Source organism: Strongylocentrotus purpuratus, unplaced genomic scaffold (genome assembly GCF_000002235.5).
Source record: "Strongylocentrotus purpuratus isolate Spur 01 unplaced genomic scaffold, Spur_5.0 spur5_scaffold_13, whole genome shotgun sequence".
Lineage (NCBI taxonomy): Eukaryota > Metazoa > Echinodermata > Echinoidea > Camarodonta > Strongylocentrotidae > Strongylocentrotus > Strongylocentrotus purpuratus.
The window spans coordinates 26,147,866-26,168,711 of NW_022145598.1; the positions used below are offsets into that span (position 1 = coordinate 26,147,866).

The following is a 20,846-nucleotide window of genomic DNA, read 5'->3' on the forward strand; positions in this document are numbered from 1 at the left end:
AGCCGAACCAAACCAAACTAAAAGATATGTTTACATAATAAATAAAAACTGAGGAGGAAATATTTCTATTTATAAATAATAATTATAAAAAACGGTGATTATAAAGCGCTTACCACCGAAGTCTATAACCGCTACAACAAACAACAAACAAACGCTATGTGAAACATGTTTAATTGCATGGGTGAAAAGATTCGTTACTACATTTCTAGTTAGCTAGTAGGGATATGGACAAATGGGAGACGAAAATTGTGGTATAGACAGGAAGGTAGTGAGAGAATGAGAAAGAGAGAAAGAGAGAAAGAGAGAGAGAGAGAGAGAGAAATAGAGAGAGAGAGAAGAGAGAGATAGAGAGAGAGAGAGGGAGAGAGAGAGAGAGGGAGATAGGGAGATAGAGAGAGAGCAAGGGAGAGAGAGAGAGGGAGGGAGAGGGAGAGAGAGAGAGGGAGAGAGACACACACACACAAACACACACACACACACACGGGGGGGGGGGGGTACTAGTTTTGCTAAAAGTGACATGCACCTTATACCTATTATACATAACTGTGTACTACACAAACATGTGGCATACAAGTTTGGTCCAATCACTTCAGCTATTTCTTGTCATATTTCACTAACATAAAGAGAATGAAATAGCTCGCAAATTATTTCCACCCTTCCCAAACCTGGATAATCTGTCTTCTTCTTCTTCTTCTTTAAAAAAATAAATACTATAAACCCTCCCCATTAAAAGACATTGCCCTCCACCATTACCCAGATGACCTAAAATAAACCGGGTCCAAACAATTGGTAATACGGGAAAAAAAATACAAAGACAGGTTCACCACGTATAGTTTACCGAACGTCAAGTGTCCAGCCACATTTTACATTTTTTTAAAGACTCGTGATGCTAAGGGAGTCATCTCATTTTAAGAATCCATCTGGCAGTTAAAAGCATTACAAAATGCTCAGTCCAAAATATCATTTGAAATACTTCTTGAAATTTATGTTTTAAAGGATGCATATGGAAGTATCCGTTATTGCTCACATGAAAAAATGACAAATTATGAAATAAAATGAGAGCTTTTATTAGGAAACAAGAGACACCGGCCCTGAAATAATATTTCGCTGCATGAAATTGCGTAAAATGTGACTGATGTGGGCATGGATTAAAGGGATTGGATCGCCAGTTTCCATGTGCAGAAGGCCATAATTCGCTGACACCAGACTTGGTGGAAATACCATTAATGGGGGTACAAATTTGCACACAGCAAACCCATAGTCCAGTCAAGAATTACCCCCTAATCCCTCGGAGAGCTCGAGAGTCTTCGGGCAAATCAAAGCATTACATAAGGTCCAATGGTCATAAAACTCAAGGCTAACCCTGGTGATTGACAACACCTGTTATTGGGTAAACACCCGAACGGTGTCGAATTCCCCATGAGAGCCGACTACTCAGTGACTTTAATATGACAGAGGTTCAAAAAGCTGTAGAGACCATGCATAATATAACAGGACTTTTACGGTTCTTAAATGAAGGTGCTTTTACATGACCTTAGAACAAATGTTTTAAGAGTCCTTTGAAAATAATTATTCTCCCCCTAGCATCTCATTTAAAGGCCCACTGCACTACTTGTAGCTACTTGCGCCCTCTATATAACAAACAATGCCTAATCGGTGACCATTGGTCCCCCATGATCCTCTTTTTCTTATGTTAACTGAGAGCTGAGTTGATGAGATAACCACCTGTCCAGTGACCTTGCAGGGCAGTCTAATCCCTCCTGTAAACTACGGCAGATAAGCTTTAAAAGATGTGAAATGAGAATTTATGAAATTTGAGGCTCAATGGTTGGAGAACACTCCTCTTAATTTTGCAAACATTGCCTCCATTTTGCCTTCCCAACCACTTTTTTTCATTTCCATTCATTTATTTTTCAGTTCTGAATAATAATAATATCAGTAAATGAAGAAGTTATGAACTTATTTTAAACAGAACTGGCCAGCGCTCCAAGATAAGCGAAGGTTTATGCCTTGTGCGCACTGACAATTAATTTCATGTACAAGGAAAATACATACATCAGGGGATTCCTGGTGATGCAAATGTACATAGAAGAGAAGAATTAAAGGTACAGGCTGAACAGAGAGAGAAAGAGAGAAAGAAAGAGAGAGAGAGAGAGAGAGAAAGAAGGAGAGAACAAGAGAAAGAGAGAGAGAGAGAGAGAGAGAGAGAGAAAGAGGGGGGGGGGGGGGGGAGGTAAAGAGGAAGGGGGATGAAGTGAGATGGAGTTACAGTCGATTGCGCACTGCACATGTCGTTTTTTGTTTTGATTGTTGACAAAACTGCGCATGAGCATTCTGTGTAAAAAAAAAATAACTAGCACTTGAAAACAAGGTTCATGAGAATAGTTATAAGTCCCCTAGAATGATTTTGAAAAATGTGACCTATGTGAAATTTGGAGAAAAAAAAGAGTACCAAATCATTAGCTGAGGAGACGTCGCAAAAATTTGCAGGGAGTGCCTTTGACCTTCCCAAAATGTCAACTCCCATAGGTTCACGTGCAAAGACAAGATGATTATTCTTACCCTAGAATATCTTTGAATTGATTTACCTGTAATTTTAAGACATGGTAAACATAAGAGAGGCTCATAAATTTGCAGGAAAGTGCATTATATTTGACTTCCCAACCCCTTCACAAGGCGATTGTCTTCTTGATTAAACTGTGCATGGCGACATGCGCATTCGGGGGAAAAGAGACAACTCCTCATCTCTCATATAGATTAACACGGGAAAACAAGGTTCTTGAAAACGGTTTTAATTCCACGGGTATGACTTTGAAATCTTGTAAAATGTGACTCATATGACATTCAAGGACATGGAATACCATAGCATAAACTCGAAAAGCTAAAAAAGACCTTGCATAAATTTGCAGAAATATGCATGGGTGCTTTTGACTTTCGGAACAATCTGAACTCCCACGGAAGATGAAATGCGGCCGCATGCACTTATTGATTCAAAGCATCGATGCAAATATTAAATCGCGCGTCAAAATATGGAATAGTCACAACAACAAGGAAATAGCCAGCACATAACTCTGGATACTCGAATATCTGCACTATCGGGATCTTCTTCAATTAATCCTAACAAGATGAAGGAACGTGATGAATTTAGAATGATTGGTTTGCTTCTGTTAATGCATGTGATAGCATCTGTATATGCAGTTGGTGAGTTACAACTAATATTTTGGGATGGTAAAATACGGTACAAAGCTTTAAGCATTAGTACTGGGCTTGCCTACATGTATAATTGTTTTGTGTGAATGTACACTGCTAGTAATTTCCTCATATTTTGTTGCAACGTATACCCGGGATATCAGATCATTGTTTTGTACAGTCTTATGGTTTTGTTCTCCCTTTTTATTTAGAAAATCACTTGTTGTTCTTTTGTGTTGTTCTTTATCTTTGTTTTTATATAAGAAGTTTTACTTATAGTGCATGATGGTACCAGTAAGGCCAGCTGAAAAAAAAAAAACATCTCTCAGGTTATATTCATTATTTATTCGTAGCAACCAAAGGGTTGGATTGATATAATACATACATTTTCAACATGGTTATGAACATTATTCAATTGAGTACAATCAAATTGGTAAATTATTATTATAAATACATGTAGATCATTAATACAAAGAACATTACAAATAATTCGGGTATATCATATTACAAGTAAATAATTACAAGGAAAAAGGAAACATAAACTTGAATAGAGAAGAAAGGGGAGCAAGAGAGGGGAAAAGAAAAGAAAGTAAATAATTGAAAAAGCTGCAATGATCAATCAAATAAACTCTGGTATCCAAATATAAAAATAGATAACATAGTTATATAGAACGTCAAGGTATAAACTGATAACTACATGAACTGACAAATTATTCCAAATTGATGCTCTGAAGCAAAACTAATATATAATTAAAAACCAGCTGCATGTGTCGGGGAACATGTTCAAAAGAAAAACGAATGGTTGAAAATGTATTGCACTAATCACCTGCTTTACCAAGGGATAAAACTATTCTTAAATCGGTTTGTTTAACACCTGGGCATACTCAATTGTTTACTTCTCCTAAGGTTATATTTTGTCTCTCGTTTTAGTGGGAGAAGGGCATTTAGTTTGGGTTCTGGTGTCTGTATTTGCAAGCTTTGTAGTACCTACACAAATCGTCTTGAACAAGACGAGATCTACGTAATTGGACCAAGAGAAACAACGACTTTCGGTCTTTGCATAAATCTTTTCCACATGAGTATTCCAATTCAAGTTATCATTGATCCATAATCCTAGCAACTTAATTTCTTGGACACAGTCTACAGGTTCGCCATCAATGGTAAGAGGATGGTAAGAGGAAAACAAGGTTCTTGAGAATAGTTATAAGTCCCCTAGAATGATTTTGAAACTGAGAAAAATGTGACCTATGTGAAATTTGGAAAAAAAATAGAGTACCAAATCATGAGCTGAGGAGACGTCGCAAAATGCAGGGAGTGCCTTTGACCTTCCCAAAATGTCAACTCCCATAGGTTCACGTGCAAAGACAAGATGATTATTCTTACCCTAGATCTCTTTGAATTGATTTACCTGTAATTTTAAGACATGGTAAACATAAGAGAGGCTCATAAATTTGCAGGAAAGTGCATTATATTTGACTTCCCAACCCCTTCACAAGGCGATTGGCTTCTTGATTAAACTGTGCATGGCGACATGCGCATTCGGGGGAAAAGAGACAACTCCTCATCTCTCATATAGATTAACATGGGAAACCAAGGTTCTTGAAAATGGTTGTAATTCCCCTGGTATGATTTTTAAATCTTGTAAAATGTGACGTATATGACATTCAAGGACATGGAATACCACAACATAAACTCGAAAAGCTGAAAAGACCTTGCATAAATTTGCAGAAATATGCATGGGTGCTTTTGACTTTCGGAACAATCTGAAATCCCACGGAAAATTGAATGCACTTATTGATTCAGAGCATGAATGCAAATATTAAATCGCGCATCAAAATATGGAAAAGTCACAACAACAAGGAAATAGCTAGCACATAATTCTAGATACTCGAGTGTCTGGTATATCGGGATTGGTTTCAATTAATCGTAACAAGATGAAGGAACCTGATAAAAGTATAATGATTGGTTTGCTTCTGTTTATGCATGTGATGACAACCGCAAATGCTGTTGGTGAGTTACATTTAATATTTCGTTTGTACAGCAAGGTACAAAGCTTATCAATCTTGCAATTCTTAAGGGTGATTACGAAGCATTGGTACATGGTTTTCCCATGTGTATTATTGATAGGTTTGTTACCGTGCGTATGTACATAGTAACTTCTTCATATTGTGTTGCAACATACCCAGGATACCAGATCACCGTTTAGTACAGTCTTATGGTCTTTTTCTTTTAAAATTCACGTGTAGTTCTTGTTTTTTAATCAGATGAAGATGAAGCCTGTTACTTAAATGCAATTGTATTTACAAGGGAGGGCGAGGCAGAATAAGACACATTATATTTTTAAAAAGTCTAACAAAACTTTACCAATGATTACGGTTAGCAAGTGAAACATGAACAAGTAAAATGATCAGCGATTGAAAGAAATGAAACATAATATATTTTACAATAATTATTTTCGTTTCAACTGAACTGTTTTTCATCCTCCCCAGATTTACGGGATAGAAAACTTTGCCATAAATGATGTCCTAATGCTCAGTCACATACATGGGACTAACCCGAAACTGACGACCAACCGAACAAACTTCATGCATATCATTACCTTATCTAGTTGATAACAGGGGTCCTTATGCACAATCGAATTGATACATTTTCTTTACTCCAGCTGTTTATAGTAATTGTCTAGTTCCCATTGTCAAATCGTGTTCCATCATGGAGTTCAAAAAGGGTCTTTTTGCAGCCCGTTTGGATACCTGATGAAATACCATAATTTGCATATCTATCGAACTGTACATCATGAAAGAATGTATCAAAGAACTTTTCAGAGTAATATTGATATAAGTAATCGATTTAGCCATTAAGTGATGTGATTTCGACTAACGTACTTCCACAAAATATATAAACATCGGTAAATCATCCCTAAAAATCGCGCGTTTTTTAGCCATTTTGTTTTTCAAATAGTATAAATAATAATAATATTGCATTGTTTCACTGAAATATGTCGATATTGCTAAAGTCTTTGTTTTTATATAAAAAGTTGTACTTATAATGCATGATAGTACCAGTATTGCCAGCTAACATCTCTCAGGTTAGGAAATATAGCCATTTTCATTCACATACTGAGTCCCATTGACTATTGTGTGCGAAACATCGTAGAATTCTGTGTATTAGAGGCCGCACTGTTGAGATACTCGTTACCAACATGAATGATATGTTTAAACATACAGTTATCCCTGAAATAAATTGTACCTTTACATCATGTTGTACACGACATCATAGTTTTTGACCATTTGACTAGTCTAAGATGGGAATGTATTTTCACTTGGATCAGACACAGCTTGAAACTGGCAATTGTAGATAAATAGTTGTTGTATGGGTCCAGGGAATATGCATTGTTGGACTATTTAATGATTCCTCCATTCATGCTATTCATCAGAAAGTAAACAAAGAAGAAAAGAAACACAACTGACTTGTGTGCTGTGTTCTTAATGGATTGGCACAAAGTTCACGTTGTATGATCGGAATTTGCATTGCGAATACTTTACCTCCTTGCCTGAAAATAAGATGACCAACTACTGGATATTTTTAAATTTTAGGGCCTGCAGCCCCCTAGCATTTCCCCCGCAGCCTCTAAAGCAGATAATTCCCTATAATCGATTCTTATATTTTCTCTACTTAATCTATTGATTAGATGCTCACATAGGAACATGCAAAACAATATTTTCATTTTTAAAATCTGATCAGTATGTTGTTTTAATGAAGACTATCATGTACAATCTCCATTATTCTCTTTCAGTATTGATAATTATTTCTTTGTTTCCGGTAAAAAAATAAAAAAACAAACTATCATGTATTCCTAATTGTATTAAGAGTTCTATTCGCAAATTTTAATTAATAATAATTATAAAATATTTAGAAATACTTTGAGCAGGTCGAACCTCCACCTCTCCCTCATTAATCCCCCCTCCCTCCCCGTTGGCTTCCGCTCTCTCTTTTTCTCTTTCTCTCTCTTTATCTCTCTCTCTCTCTCTCTCTCTCTCACTTTCTTTTCTCTTTCCACCCTTGTCATCCTTATGGTGCGCTCAATTTTCTCTCTCTATGTCCTTGTCTCTCTTTTCTATCTTGATGCTCCATTTCCCCCACCCCTCCCCCTCTCTCTCTCTCTCCCTATCGATCTATCTTCCTATCTATCTCTCTATCTATCTTACCCATATCTCCCACATTTTCCCCTTTTTTCTATCATTCCTTCTCTATTTCAATATCCCTGTTTTTCTCCTTCCAACTATAGTCCTGTCTATCAGTTCATTATCACTATATATCTTCCTCTCTCTACATAGGGGAAACTCACATCTCCCTGCTGTATTTATAAAACCTTATGTTTCTCTTTAACCATCTGCCCTCCCCACTCAACCCCCTCTCTCATATCTTTTTGCTCTGTCACTTGCTTCTCCCTTTCATTTAGCCCCTCGTTCTTTCTCTCTCTCTCTCTCTCTCTCCGGCTCCTAACCATTCCCGTCTCTCCTTTCTTCTATTATTAGCCAAAAAAGTATCTATATCTATTGTATTTGCATTGAATTACCGTGTTCTATGACTATGACCGTTTAACGCTTTCAAGTTGAGTAAACAATCAGCATAGAATATCAACACCGCTGTATTTACTACACTTCTGATCATTTAGATTTATTTTCAAAACAAGCTTCTTATTGACGTATCTTACATGATTAAATTTTGTTGAGTATCTTTTACACTTTTTTAAAACCTTTTTGTTTTGTTTTTTGTTTGTTTTTGTTGAAATGGTACAACAATTTCCATGCGTCCACTGTAGTAAATGTGTTAAAGCAAATCAGAAAGCACTTCTCTGTACTTCTTGCAAAAAACTGGGTGCACATATCATGTTCAGAAATCTCTGTCAAGAGTTACGATGGCCCTAATGAGCATTTTGTAAATTGGGAGTGTTCAAGATGTCTTTTAAACCATCTTCCAAATTATATTGAGAATAATTCAGAGTCCGACGTCGACGATTCTAGTATAATCCCTTATGTAAATCTGGTAAGAACATATCTTTGAAATATGATCAACTTTCTAGTAAAGGGATTAAATTTGTCCACGTTATTGTTGTAAGTCTTTTGTCATATCATGAAGAAATCAAGCAAATCATGTTTGAAAATGAATACAAGTTCTTGCTCTGAATGAGACTAGCTCTATTGTAGACAGTAAAATGTGTATAATATTCATTACTAAGAAAAGATAGGGATAGAAATGGGGGTGGAGTGGCCATTTACGTCCATGAGTCTATTCATTTCAACTAAGTTATTCATAATTCTCTCGAACGTTTAGAAGCATTGTGCATAAAAGTTTGTTTGAAGAACACAAAGCCAATTATTTTTTAAAACTGGTATAGACCACCAAATTCAAAAGTCGAGGTTTTGAATCACTATGAGAACTTCTTGGTTTTCGCGAATGGTCTCAATGGGCAACTCATTATTATGGGTGACATTAACTGTGATATCACGAAAAACCCTTTTTTTTTATAGGAAATACGAAAGTTTATAATCAAATAAATGATATTATATATATTGTTTGAAGCAGGTAAATGATACATTGTATACAAGAGTAACCGATAGATCTTGCACACTTGTTGAGCATATGTTAACGGATTATCCCGATAAGGTAAAGTCGTTTGGTGTTATTCAAAATGGTATCCATTATATCAGTTACTTGGTGTGGAAATGTAAACATACTTCCCAAAGTGAAACATTTGTATCGTTCAGAAAGTCGAGAAATGTAGAATTAGAAGCTTTCAGGTCTGATTTGCGTAATCAAAACTGGAAGAAAGTAAAAAGTTTAGTGATATAAATGATGCAGTTAGTGAATGGGAAAAGTTGCTTTTAGAAGAAGTTAACAAACATATGCCATTAAAGACAAGACGAGTGAGAAAAAACCCTCCCCATGGATGAACAGTGAAAAACTTACTTTAATGAAACAGAGAGATAAAGCAAAACTGAAGGCCAAAAAGAGAAACAGTGATGAGTTATGGAAACTCTACAAACGCATGAAAAATAAAGTTTCCACCGAGATAAGAAAATCCAAACATAAATACATATGTGATAAACTATCCGACTTGAAGTCACCAATATAAATGAATCTTGGAAAATGGGTAATTGTAATTCTTCTAATCTAACAGCATTTTCCCGAAAGAAAATTGAAGTTTAAAAGCGAATGAGTTTAATAACCGCTTGGCAGATATAGCGACAAATGTATGCACAAATAACAAAAGGGCTAATAACCGGCTTTTTTCCAATGGTGAAAAGGTTTCTGACAGAAAATTTAAATTTGTTAATGTATCTCAATCTCATGTTATGAAAAAAAGTAATATCAATGAAAACAAAAAAGTCCGTCGGGTTAGACGAAATTCTATGTTTATTCTTAAAGAGTCAATATTTGAAATGATTGAATCTTTTACCATTTTAATCAACAAATCTTTATCAGAAGGGGTTGTGCCTGACAAATAGAAAGTCGCAAAAGTAATACCGATACACAAAAAAAGAGATAAACTTGATTTCAATAATCATAGGCCGATCTCACTGTTGCCTTGCGCCTCTAAAGTTATGGAAAGAGTCGTTCAACGACAATTGCTTGAATATTTAAAGTGTCATTCCTTGCTTACCCAAAATCAGTCAGGTTTTCGTCCAAAACACTTCACCGTGACAGCACTAGCCGCAGTCACAGATGATTGGTTTTACTCTATCGATAAAGGTAATTACATTGCAACAATGTTTGTAGACTTGCAAAAAAAAGCCTTCGATGTGGTTGATCAACTAATCCTTGTATCTAAACTTGTATCTGGTTTAACTGGTGTAGAATTACAGTAGTTCAAACACTATTAATCAAACAGAAGAATAAGAACTTCGGTAAATAATGTACTTCCTGATGAAAGATTAACTACGAAAGGTGTGCCTGGGGCTCTTGTTGTTCATTATTTGTATAAATTTGTATAAATAAAGAAATTAATAGCCTTGATGCGTGGATGAATAAAAACAACTTAAAGATCAATTACGACAAAACTGTATGCATGTTACTAGGAACACATAACATGCTTAAAAAACTAACCGCTTTTGAATATCAAAATCAAAGAACAACAGTTGTCCCAAGTAAAGAGCTTTAAATATCTCGGTGTACATGTGGATGAAAAATTAAAATGGGATGTTCACATTAAACAGACGTGTAACAAACTAAGTAAAATGGTTATTTATTTATGTAGACTAAGACAAATTGTGAATATGTCTGAATTGAAATTAATCTATAATTCCATCATATTACCTCACTTTGATTACGGGGATGTAGTATGGAAATCTGCCAGCAGAAACAGTTTAATGCAACTCCAAAAAATATTCAAAATTGGGCCGGTAGAATCATATTAAAAGTTAACCCTTATTCGCATACTTCTACCAGTCAAATTCACAGCTGTCTTGGTTGGGAAATGGTACGTGAAAGGTAAAAAATCCATTTATTACTCCTAACTTACAAAACATTACATAACATGACCCCTGAATATTTGAAAGACATGTTTGAGTTTAAACCCTCTCCATACTCCCTCCGTAATGAACATAGCCTCTCTTTACCTAAGCCAAGAACTAATTATTGTAAAAGAACTTTCGTGTACAGAGCTTCTTTTCAATATAATAAATTATCCCCTGATTTGCGTCAACTACCCACTTTTGCCACCTTTAAACAGACTATAATCACCCTGTTGTACCTCTTTATGTATGTTTATATGTGTTTTTTTTTCTTCCTTCTTTTTTCCTCAATTATTTATAATATGTTTTCGACTGATACTTGTTAATTTCTAATATTATGTATATTTTGTACATTGTATAAACTGCCCCCATGTAAGACCAGCAGCAACAATATAAATGCAGCTGAAAATGGGCTACCAGCCGTATACGGTCCCTTTTCTCTGTATGATTACTTTATATGTATTTGTATCTGATTTTATTATACGGAAATAAAAACAACAACAACATTACCCTCTTGAATTCCCAAGCTCTTCTTCACCCCTCTGTCAATACCTCCCCTGCCTCCCCTTGTGTTCTATCTCAAACTATATTGCCCCCTCCCCCTCTTTCTTTTACCCCTGTCTCTGTCTATCTCTTTCTCTTTTTCCCACTGCCCGTATTTCCTCTTTGTTTATCTCCGTCCACCCTTCTTCTTTTCCGTTCTCTGTATTACCCTCTCTGTCCCTCTCTCATTCTCATCCTCTCAAGTTTACCGCGGAACCCCCCCCCCCATATGGATTCTTGTCAATCCGTCATGATTAAATCATAACTCCAGACAAACGTTTGTGTGGATGTTTTGACTCTCCTTGAGAGTATGGTTTGCACATAATATTTAGCGTAAATCGAGGAACCTTGTGAAATATAATTAATCATTGAGTGCAGGAACCTTTGAAAGATATTATGGGGGATTCTACTTCTCTTTCCTCTCAAAACAATTTTTCACTTCAATTGGAGAAGTCTTTTAAATGTATGTGTAAATATCAATGCTTTGGAAAGAGACATTAAAAATTAAAAACAGTTCTGGTAATAAGAATTTGAATTCCATAAATCAGAGCACACATGACATACACTGAGGTCTGAATCCACGAAAGAGGTATATAACCTAAACCATGGTCTCCCAATTTTTTTTTTAAACTTAGGAAAAGAAAGTACAGCTAAGAAAATCAAGCCGTTGTTTTTAATCTCAGTGAATATGATTTCACGTCATTTATTCGAGGGTTTGTTAAAATCGTGTGCCTTTTAGAGCAACCAAACACATTATGCTATGTGGTGTGGCCCTTACTCGGTTTTTGCATTGATGTGATCTTAAATATTCCGGAGTAATTAGTTGGAATGCAATACCTACCCATATAAAAATGTGCCCATCTGTTGCCTCATTTAAACGTAAATACAAGAACTATTTAATGAAGGAATTCCTATCGTATGTTTAATTTAATTAGCCTGTACTCATTTGTTTATTTATTTACTACCCATTGTTTCTTTTCTCTGTACTTTGTATTATTATCTGAGGACACTGGAGCCCAGCCTTTGAAAGGCCAATGGCCTCTGCTGGCTCATCCATATTCTTTGTATTATTTATATTTATATATTTGCTTATATGTATAATGTATTGTTAAATGTATTTTTATACGAGAAATGGAAATAAAATGAACTTGAACATGAACTTGAACTTGAACTTGTTGAAAGTCTATACAGAACTGGTATAAGGGACTTTTCGATTTTCACAACTAGAACGTGAACTGCAACTGCATGTGCCTTAAAATGACGTCACACGTGACTGTCAGTGCCTTAAAAGGAAGTCACACGTCCACGTCCACGCAAATTAAAAAGTGTCTATTGTTCGAATGTATACAAAACCTTATTCCTAACAACATTAGGGCCCTATTTCATGAAACTTGTTATCAATAATAAATGCCAAATCCTATGAAAAATTAGCTGTCAGCCAATCAGATGCCACGATTTCAGTAGCTTGTAACAACAACAGCTTGTCTAGCAGCCATGCGGAATATTTCACAAAAGCTGTTTGTGCTCCACTGGGCAAAGTACATAGATCAAGTCAAAAGATTTTCTCGACCCGCTGATTCACCCTCAATGAGTCATTTGAAAATGACAACAACAAAAACACCAGGTTGATTGATGCAAGCGGAGAGCCAAAGTAAGAAAAGAGGCGTTTACCTGCCACTAGGCATACACGATATTTCAGAGATTTTTTTTGGTAGCGGTCAACCCCTAAATCGGAGGGGGCGTAACAACAAAAAAGCGGCCCTTGTGACGAAAAAAAAGTATTTTGTAAATAATGTTTTGAATCCCCATGAGTTTGATAATTGTGAAAGAAATTTAAATGATCTTCATTTTGAAACCAATTTTAACGGAATTGTGATCAATAAACATCTGAATTGTGAGTATGAAACATGATTTAGTTTTTGATCTTTCAAAAAACAATTTTTTTTCAAAAGCTACGAAATATATGAAAATTGCTTGACATGGAAAAAAACTGTATTTTTCAAAGGTACTATGTCCCATTTGCAGGCCAAAAAATGAAAAAGTTAAATTCCAACTGCATTTGAAAGATAATACTAATTTAGAACTTCCCTAAAAAAGGTGGGGCTTGAAAATGTCGTCAATGCATGACATGGCACCGACATACTTAAAACAAGATTTACATCATGTTAGTTCACTACATGATTACAACACAAGACATGCTGTAAGGGATGCATTGTGTGTACCCAAATTTAGGACGGACACTTATAAAAATAGTCCTCTAATTTCTGGAATTAGAGTATGGAACCTACCTAAAAGTCCTGTCAAAATGTCACCTACTTTGAACAGTTTTAAACACGCTCTAAAAGCCCCGTTATCTGTAGATGACGTGTAAGTGAACTTTTGGTGGTTTCGTGTAAAAGTGACCATTTTTTTCCTATTTGCAAAATTGTGAAATTTGGTTGACATGGTTATCGTTATATCATGTATTCATACATGTAATGTATCCATTTTCAGCTATCTTGTAAACAACCTAAGTGTATTAGTTAAAGAGCAATTGAATGTAAATATGTATATAACTATTTTGGTATCCCGTGCGCTAAGCTATATCAGATTATTAAATGAACGTTTTTAAAAATTGTATTTAATTTGAAAATTCCATTCACCTATTTCTTGTAAATGATCAAGGATGATTCTTGAATGATCAGTTATTTCAAGGGGAAACCAATTAATTTGTATTTTACCTGTTTATATGCTTATGTAAGTAACTGCTATGGTACTCCTTGATTTGTCTTCCGCCTCTGACACTGTTAACCACACTGTTCTGGTGAATACCCTCATGTCACTCGGTATTAAAGGTCAAGCCCTGGAATGGTTTAAATCATACCTGTCATGCCATTCTCAAGCTGTCTTGATAAACGGCTGCCTTTCAGATTTTGTACCACTGACATGCGGAGTTCCGCAAGGCTCTGTGGGCGGGCCCACGCTGTTTTCGTTATATTTAACGGGTTTGAAGAATATTTTTCATCACCATTCTCTCTCTTATCATGTTTATGCTGATGATATTCAAATATATACTTCTTTCAAACCCAATCAGAGCAATGCAGCCAGCGCTATCCATAACATTGACATTTGTGTACAAGATGTTCATAATTGGTTAAACTCACATTCACTTAAATTAAATCTCGCCAAATGCGACTTTATAATGTATGCATGGTTCTAAGACTTAGAGAAGATTTCCATCACTTCAATTACTCTTGCTGGACATGAAATTACTCTATCTAATGTATGTCGCAACCTTGGTGTATTTCTCGACTCGAACATGACAATGTCTACACAAATTCAATATGTCTCAAAATCAGTACGTTATCAATTACGCAATTTGGGTTTTATTCGTAAATATCTTAACCGTAGTGCCACTGAGAAAATTACTCATGCTTTAATTTCTTCTCGCTTGGATTTTGGTAATGGCCTTTTGTTTAGTTCGCCTCACAACCTACTCGCAAAATTACAAAGATTACAGAATGCTGCTGCTCGTGTCGTGACCCTGTCCAACAAGTACAGTCACATCACACCAGTCCTCAAATCACTCCATTGGTTGCCCTAGAAAAACGTGTTGTTTTCAAGATTATTTTGCTATTATTTCACTGTATACATGGTTCTGCTCCGCAGTATAACATCGGCTTGATTAAGCATTACTTTCCTTCTAGACAGCTACGTTCTCAAAACTCTGGCTTACTTGTTACTCCTAAGGTCAAAACAAAGTGGGGGGGGGGGGGGAGCGAACCTTCGCTCATGCTGGGCCTTCATTATGGAATACTCTCCCTCAATGGATTAAGAATAGCAGTTATGCTGAAGTAAAAAAAAAAACAATCTTAAGAAATATCTGTTTAATTTAGCTTATAATTGATTACCATAACCTTTTATGTCTGTACCTTTCCTATCGCACTTTGTATAAATGTATCATGTATGTATTTCATCTTTTGCACAAGCTGCGCCTTGAGCATTTGACCATCAAATGGATTTGGCGCCTTATAAATCATATGTATTATTATTATTATTATTATTATTATGTATTTATCTATTTTGTTTTTGATACTGTTATTTGTTTCATTATTACCAAACAGGGCCTCATGGAAGACCACCAAATTGGTGATATGTGCCACCCTGTATAGATATCAGAAATAAATAAATAAATTGAAAAATTAAAAAATTAAACTGTACATGGCGACATGCGCATTCGGGGAAAAAGAGACAACTCCTCATCTCTCATATAGATTAACACGGGAAAACAAGGTTCTTGAAAATGGTTGTAATTCCCCTGGTATGACTTTGAAATCGCGTAAAATGAGACTCATATGACATTTGAGGACATGGAATACCATAACATAAACTCGAAAAGCTGAACAGACCTTGCATAAATTTGCAGAAATATGCATGGGTGCTTTTGACTTTCGGAACAATCTGAACTCCCACGGAAGATGAAATGCGGCCGCATGCACTTATTGATTCAAAGCATCGATGCAAATATTAAATCGCGCGTCAATATATGGAATAGTCACAACAACAAGGAAATAGCCAGCACATAACTCTGGATACTCGAATATCTGCACTATCGGGATCTTCTTCAATTAATCCTAACAAGATGAAGGAACCTGATGAATTTAGAATGATTGGTTTGCTTCTGTTAATGCATGTGATAGCATCTGTATATGCAGTTGGTGAGTTACAACTAATATTTTGGGATGGTAAAATACGGTACAAAGCTTTAAGCATTAGTACTGGGCTTGCCTACATGTATAATTGTTTTGTGTGAATGTACACTGCTAGTAATTTCCTCATATTTTGTTGCAACGTATACCCGGGATATCAGATCATTGTTTAGTACAGTCTTATGGTTTTGTTCTCCCTTTTTATTTAGAAAATCACGTGTTGTTCTTTTGTGTTGTTCTTTATCTTTGTTTTTATATAAGAAGTTTTACTTATAGTGCATGATGGTACCAGTAAGGCCAGCTGAAAAAAAAAAACATCTCTCAGGTTATATTCATTATTTATTCGTAGCAACCAAAGGGTTGGATTGATATAATACATACATTTTTAACATGATTATGAACATTATTCAATTGAGTACAATCAAATTAGTAAATTAAGATTATAAATACATGTAGATCATTAATACAAAGAACATTACAAATAATTCGGGTATATCATATTACAAGTAAATAATTACAAGGAAAAAGGAAACATAAACTTGAATAGAGAAGAAAAGGGAGCAAGAGAGGGGAAAAGAAAAGAAAGTAAATAATTGAAAAAGCTGCAATGATCAATCAAATAAACCCTGGTATCCAAATATAAAAATAGATAACATAGTTATATAGAACGTCAAGGTATAACGTAATAACTAAATGTACTGACAAATTATTCCAAATTGATGCTCTGAAGCAAAACTAATATATAATTAAAAACCAGCTGCAGGTGTCGGGGAAAATGTTCAAAAGAATAACGAATGGTTGAAAATGTATTGCACTAATCACCTGCTTTACCTAGGAATAAAACTATTCTTAAATCGGTATGTTTAACACCTGGGCATACTCACTTGTTTACTTCTCCTAAGGTTATATTTTGTCTCTCGTTTTGGTGGGAGAAGGGCATTTAGTTTGGGTTCTGGTGTCTGTATTTGCAAGCTTATGAAAGCTTTGTAGTACCTACACAAATCGTCTTGAACAAGACTGGATCAACGTAATTGGACAAAGAGAAACAAACGACTTTCAGCCTTTGCATAAACCTTTTCCACATGAGTATTCCAATTCAAGTTATCATTGATCCATAATCCCAGGGGGCTCACATTCCAGGGGCAGTAACGTAATGAGAACAACATTCGGAAGGGGGGGGGGCAGACGACAAATCTGCATCACCACCAGTCTTACACGTTACATGCAGGTCCCGCGGAACGTTTTTCAAAGTGGAGTATTATCGATCAGGTAGAGCGTAAATTGGCGTGGGGTCCAGGGCATGAGCCTCGGCAGGGGTCAAGAGGCTGAGCCCCCGGAAGCTTAGGGGTTTGGGGGTATTTAATAACGGTCAGATGAGCATCCAGGGGCCCGCCTTAGGGCCCTTGGTGGGGTCCAGGGGGCAGAGCCCCGGAAGCTCAGGGGTTTTAGGTATTTAATTACGGTCAGATGAGCATCCAGGGGCCGCCTTAGGGCCCATGGTGGGGTCCAGGGGGCAGAGCCCCCGGAAGCTCAGGGGTTTAAGGTATTTAATTACGGTCAGATGAGCAGCCAGGGGCCCGCTTTAGGGCGCTTGGTGGGGTCCAGGGGGCAGAGCCCCCGGAAGCTCAGAGGTTTTAGGTAATTAATTACGGTCAGATTAGCATCCAGGGGCCCGCCTTAGGGCCCTTGGTGGGGTCCAGGGGGCAAGCCCCCCGGAAGCTCAGGGGTTTAAGGTATTTAATAACGGTCAGATGAGCATCAAGGGGCCGCCTTAGGGACCTTGTTGGGGTCCAGGGGGCAGAGCCCCAGGAAGCTCCGGGGATTTAGGTATTTTATTACGGTCAGATGAGCATCCAGGGGCCCGCCTTAGGTCCCTTGGTGGGGTCGGGGGCGGAGCGCCCGTAAGCTCTGGGGTATTGAGCATTTAATTACGGTCAGATGAGCATTTTTATACCTTATTTGTGACATTGGCAGGTCACTTATATTTTCTCCGCCTTTCTTTCTTTTTCTCTTTAACATACTCTTTTCAAAAAGGAGGGGGGGGGGGGGGCTCGAGCCAAGCCACTTTGCAGACCATGACATAAAGGTTTCTAAATAAGCGTATTTCTCCTGACTGTAATTTGGGACTTTCTTATTTTCCAATGAACGCATAAAAAGTTATGACTTACAAAAAAAATGGAGAAAAAATGCCGGAAAATCATGTCACAACATCAACATTTGTATATCACTTGTTTCGAATAAGAAATACATCACCCCTCTCCCATCAGTACGCCAGCGTTCAGGGCCTCATGTTTTCTCACCCCTATAACAAAAAAAAACGGACACGCTCTCCCATTCTTGCACAATATGTCCACGATATGCGCGTATCGCTATTATAGAGACCTCCATTGATAAATACCGTATAGGTGGCATGCGCAATGTTTATGAAATTTAATCCCTGTGAACTTTCCTTTTTCTTTGAATGGAATTGTATATGTGATTTAATTCGGGTTTTTATTATTGTTACGTTCTTTTGGATTAAAAATACAAACCATGTTTACTCCTTTACTGTTTTTTTTTTGGAGAGGGGGGGGGGCAGTTTTTTTTTTTTTTTTTTTTTGGGGGGGGGGGGGGGGCAACTGCAACGGCCCCCTGCCCCCCCCCCCCACTTCCGGCGCCTATGCCTTTGCATCATGTTGTACATGACTAAAAAGTTTTCGATCATTTCATTTTCAAAAGGATCAGACGTACACACCTTGATCGGGCATCCGCCTGACTATTTCTTATTTCTCCACCGCCCTTATTTCCTCTTTGTCTCTCTCTGTCCACCCTTCTTCTTTCCCCTTCTCTTTATTACACAAATTTCAATGCTTATGAAAAGAGGCATTACTAATTAAAAACAGTTCTGGTAATATCATAAATCAGAGCACACAATGACATACACTGAGGTCCGAATCCACGAAGGAGGTCTAACCTAAACCATGGTCTCCCGACATATATAATTTTTTAAACTGAAGAAAAGAAAGTACAGCTAAGAGAATAAAGCCGTTGTTTTTTCCAGTCTCAATCTCAGTGAATACGATTTCAAGCCATTTATTCGAGGGTTTGTTAAATTCGTGTGCCTTTTAGAGCAACCAAACACGTTATGCTATGTGGCGTGGCTCTTACTCGGTTTGTGCATGCAAGCTCATATGTGATCTTGTTGAAAGTCTATACAGAACTGGTATTAGGGACTTTTCGATTTGCACGACGAGAACGTTGACTGCAACTGCCAGTGCCTTAAAAGGAAGTCACACGTCCCCGTCCACGCAAATCGGAAAGTCCCTATTGTTTGAATCAGTGGCGTACGCAGGATTTTTTCAAGGGGGGGGGGGGGGGGTTTAACATTTTGAAATCGGGCTTAAAATTTCGCAACGACTCAGCTCGCCGCTGAATAAGCGGGGGGGGGGGGGTGAGGGGGATAAGAGGACACTTTTTTTGGGGGGGGGTGGGAGGGAGGGTGTCTCGAAATTTGATAATTTGACATTTTGCTCCGTAGCGGGGGGGGGGGGGGGTAATGTCACTTTTTTTAGGTCAGCCATTGGCATAATTTTTTAGGGGGGAGGGGGGGGGGGGTTTATAAAAAATACACACATACAAAAATCTAAAGGGGTGGGGGAATTGACCCCCTCCCCCCCCCCCTTAGTACGCGCCTGGTTCGAATGTCTACAAAAACTTAATTCTAACAACATTAGGGCCCTATTTCATGAAACTTGTTATCAATAATAAATGCCAAAATCCTATGACAAATTAGCTGTCAGCCAATGAGATACCACGATTTCAGTAGCTTGTAACAGTTATTGATAACTGTTGTACTGGAACATGGCCCTTGTCTAAGCATCTATGCGGAATGTTCCACAAAAGCTGTTTGTGCTCAACTGGGCAAAGTACATAGATCGAGTCAAAAGATTTTCTCGACCCGCTGATTCACCCATATTGCTCTGTTTGTCCCATTTTCGCTCGCTGGAACATGGCCAGCACAAACCACTGACTCTACCTCCTGGACGGATCCTCACCCATTCCCATTCACTATACGTTACGTACTAAGAGGCTGTATTGTCTGACCGTTCATGAATATTCATGTTTTTGCTTACCTCGGCAAAATGTTTGCCTTTACTAAATGGAAAAATGACGGTGGGGGTTGGATGAAATGGACATAATGAACCAAGCAGAAGTGATCTATGATAATTCATGCTTCTTATCCTTCGTGTGGTTGACCTATAATCTTAAAATCGCTTGGCAAACTGAGTCCAAAGTTCGACTTGTTTCACATGTGTATTATAGGCAATGACAAGCTTGCAACCTATTTTGATCAAATTACGGTGGGTAAACTTTCAAAAGTCAATGGGACATGAGGGTTCCAATGAAAGAGCTAGTGATAACGAACGTCGGGGTGGATGTGCTGTTCGTTTAAACAAAAAATGAATTTTTAACAATTTTTTTTGTGTACAATTCCATAGGCTAACATGTATGGCTGCTGACTCTGACGATAGGGGGCGTTGTGAAATGAGACTTAACGGAGCTACACATGTATATGCTCAATGAGTCATTTGTAAATGGCAACAAAATACACCAGGTTGATTGATGTAAGCGGAGAGCGGAAGTAAGAAAAAGAGGCGTTTACCTGCCACTAGGACACACACTAAACACACCTTGTTTTTTCGAAAGATTTTTCTGTAGCGGTCACCCCCTAAATCGGAGGGGCGCAACAACAAAAACGGCCCTTTTGAGTGAAAAAGTATTTTGTAAATAATGTTTGAATCCCCATGAATGTGATAATGATGAAAGAAATTTAAATCATCTTCATTTTGAAACCAATTTTAACGGAATTGGGATCAATAAACATCTGAATTTTGAGTAAGAAAGCTAAGAAAATCTATAAATATTGCTTGAC

At 37.2% G+C, this 20,846-nt stretch overlaps 1 protein-coding gene across 1 annotated transcript in view; it reads left to right on the forward strand.

Annotated features, from left to right (window-relative positions):
• The window catches only part of LOC105439513 (deleted in malignant brain tumors 1 protein-like), a 37,353-nt gene that overhangs the window by 5,149 nt on the left and 11,358 nt on the right, over positions 1 to 20,846 (forward strand). The window lies entirely within an intron of this gene.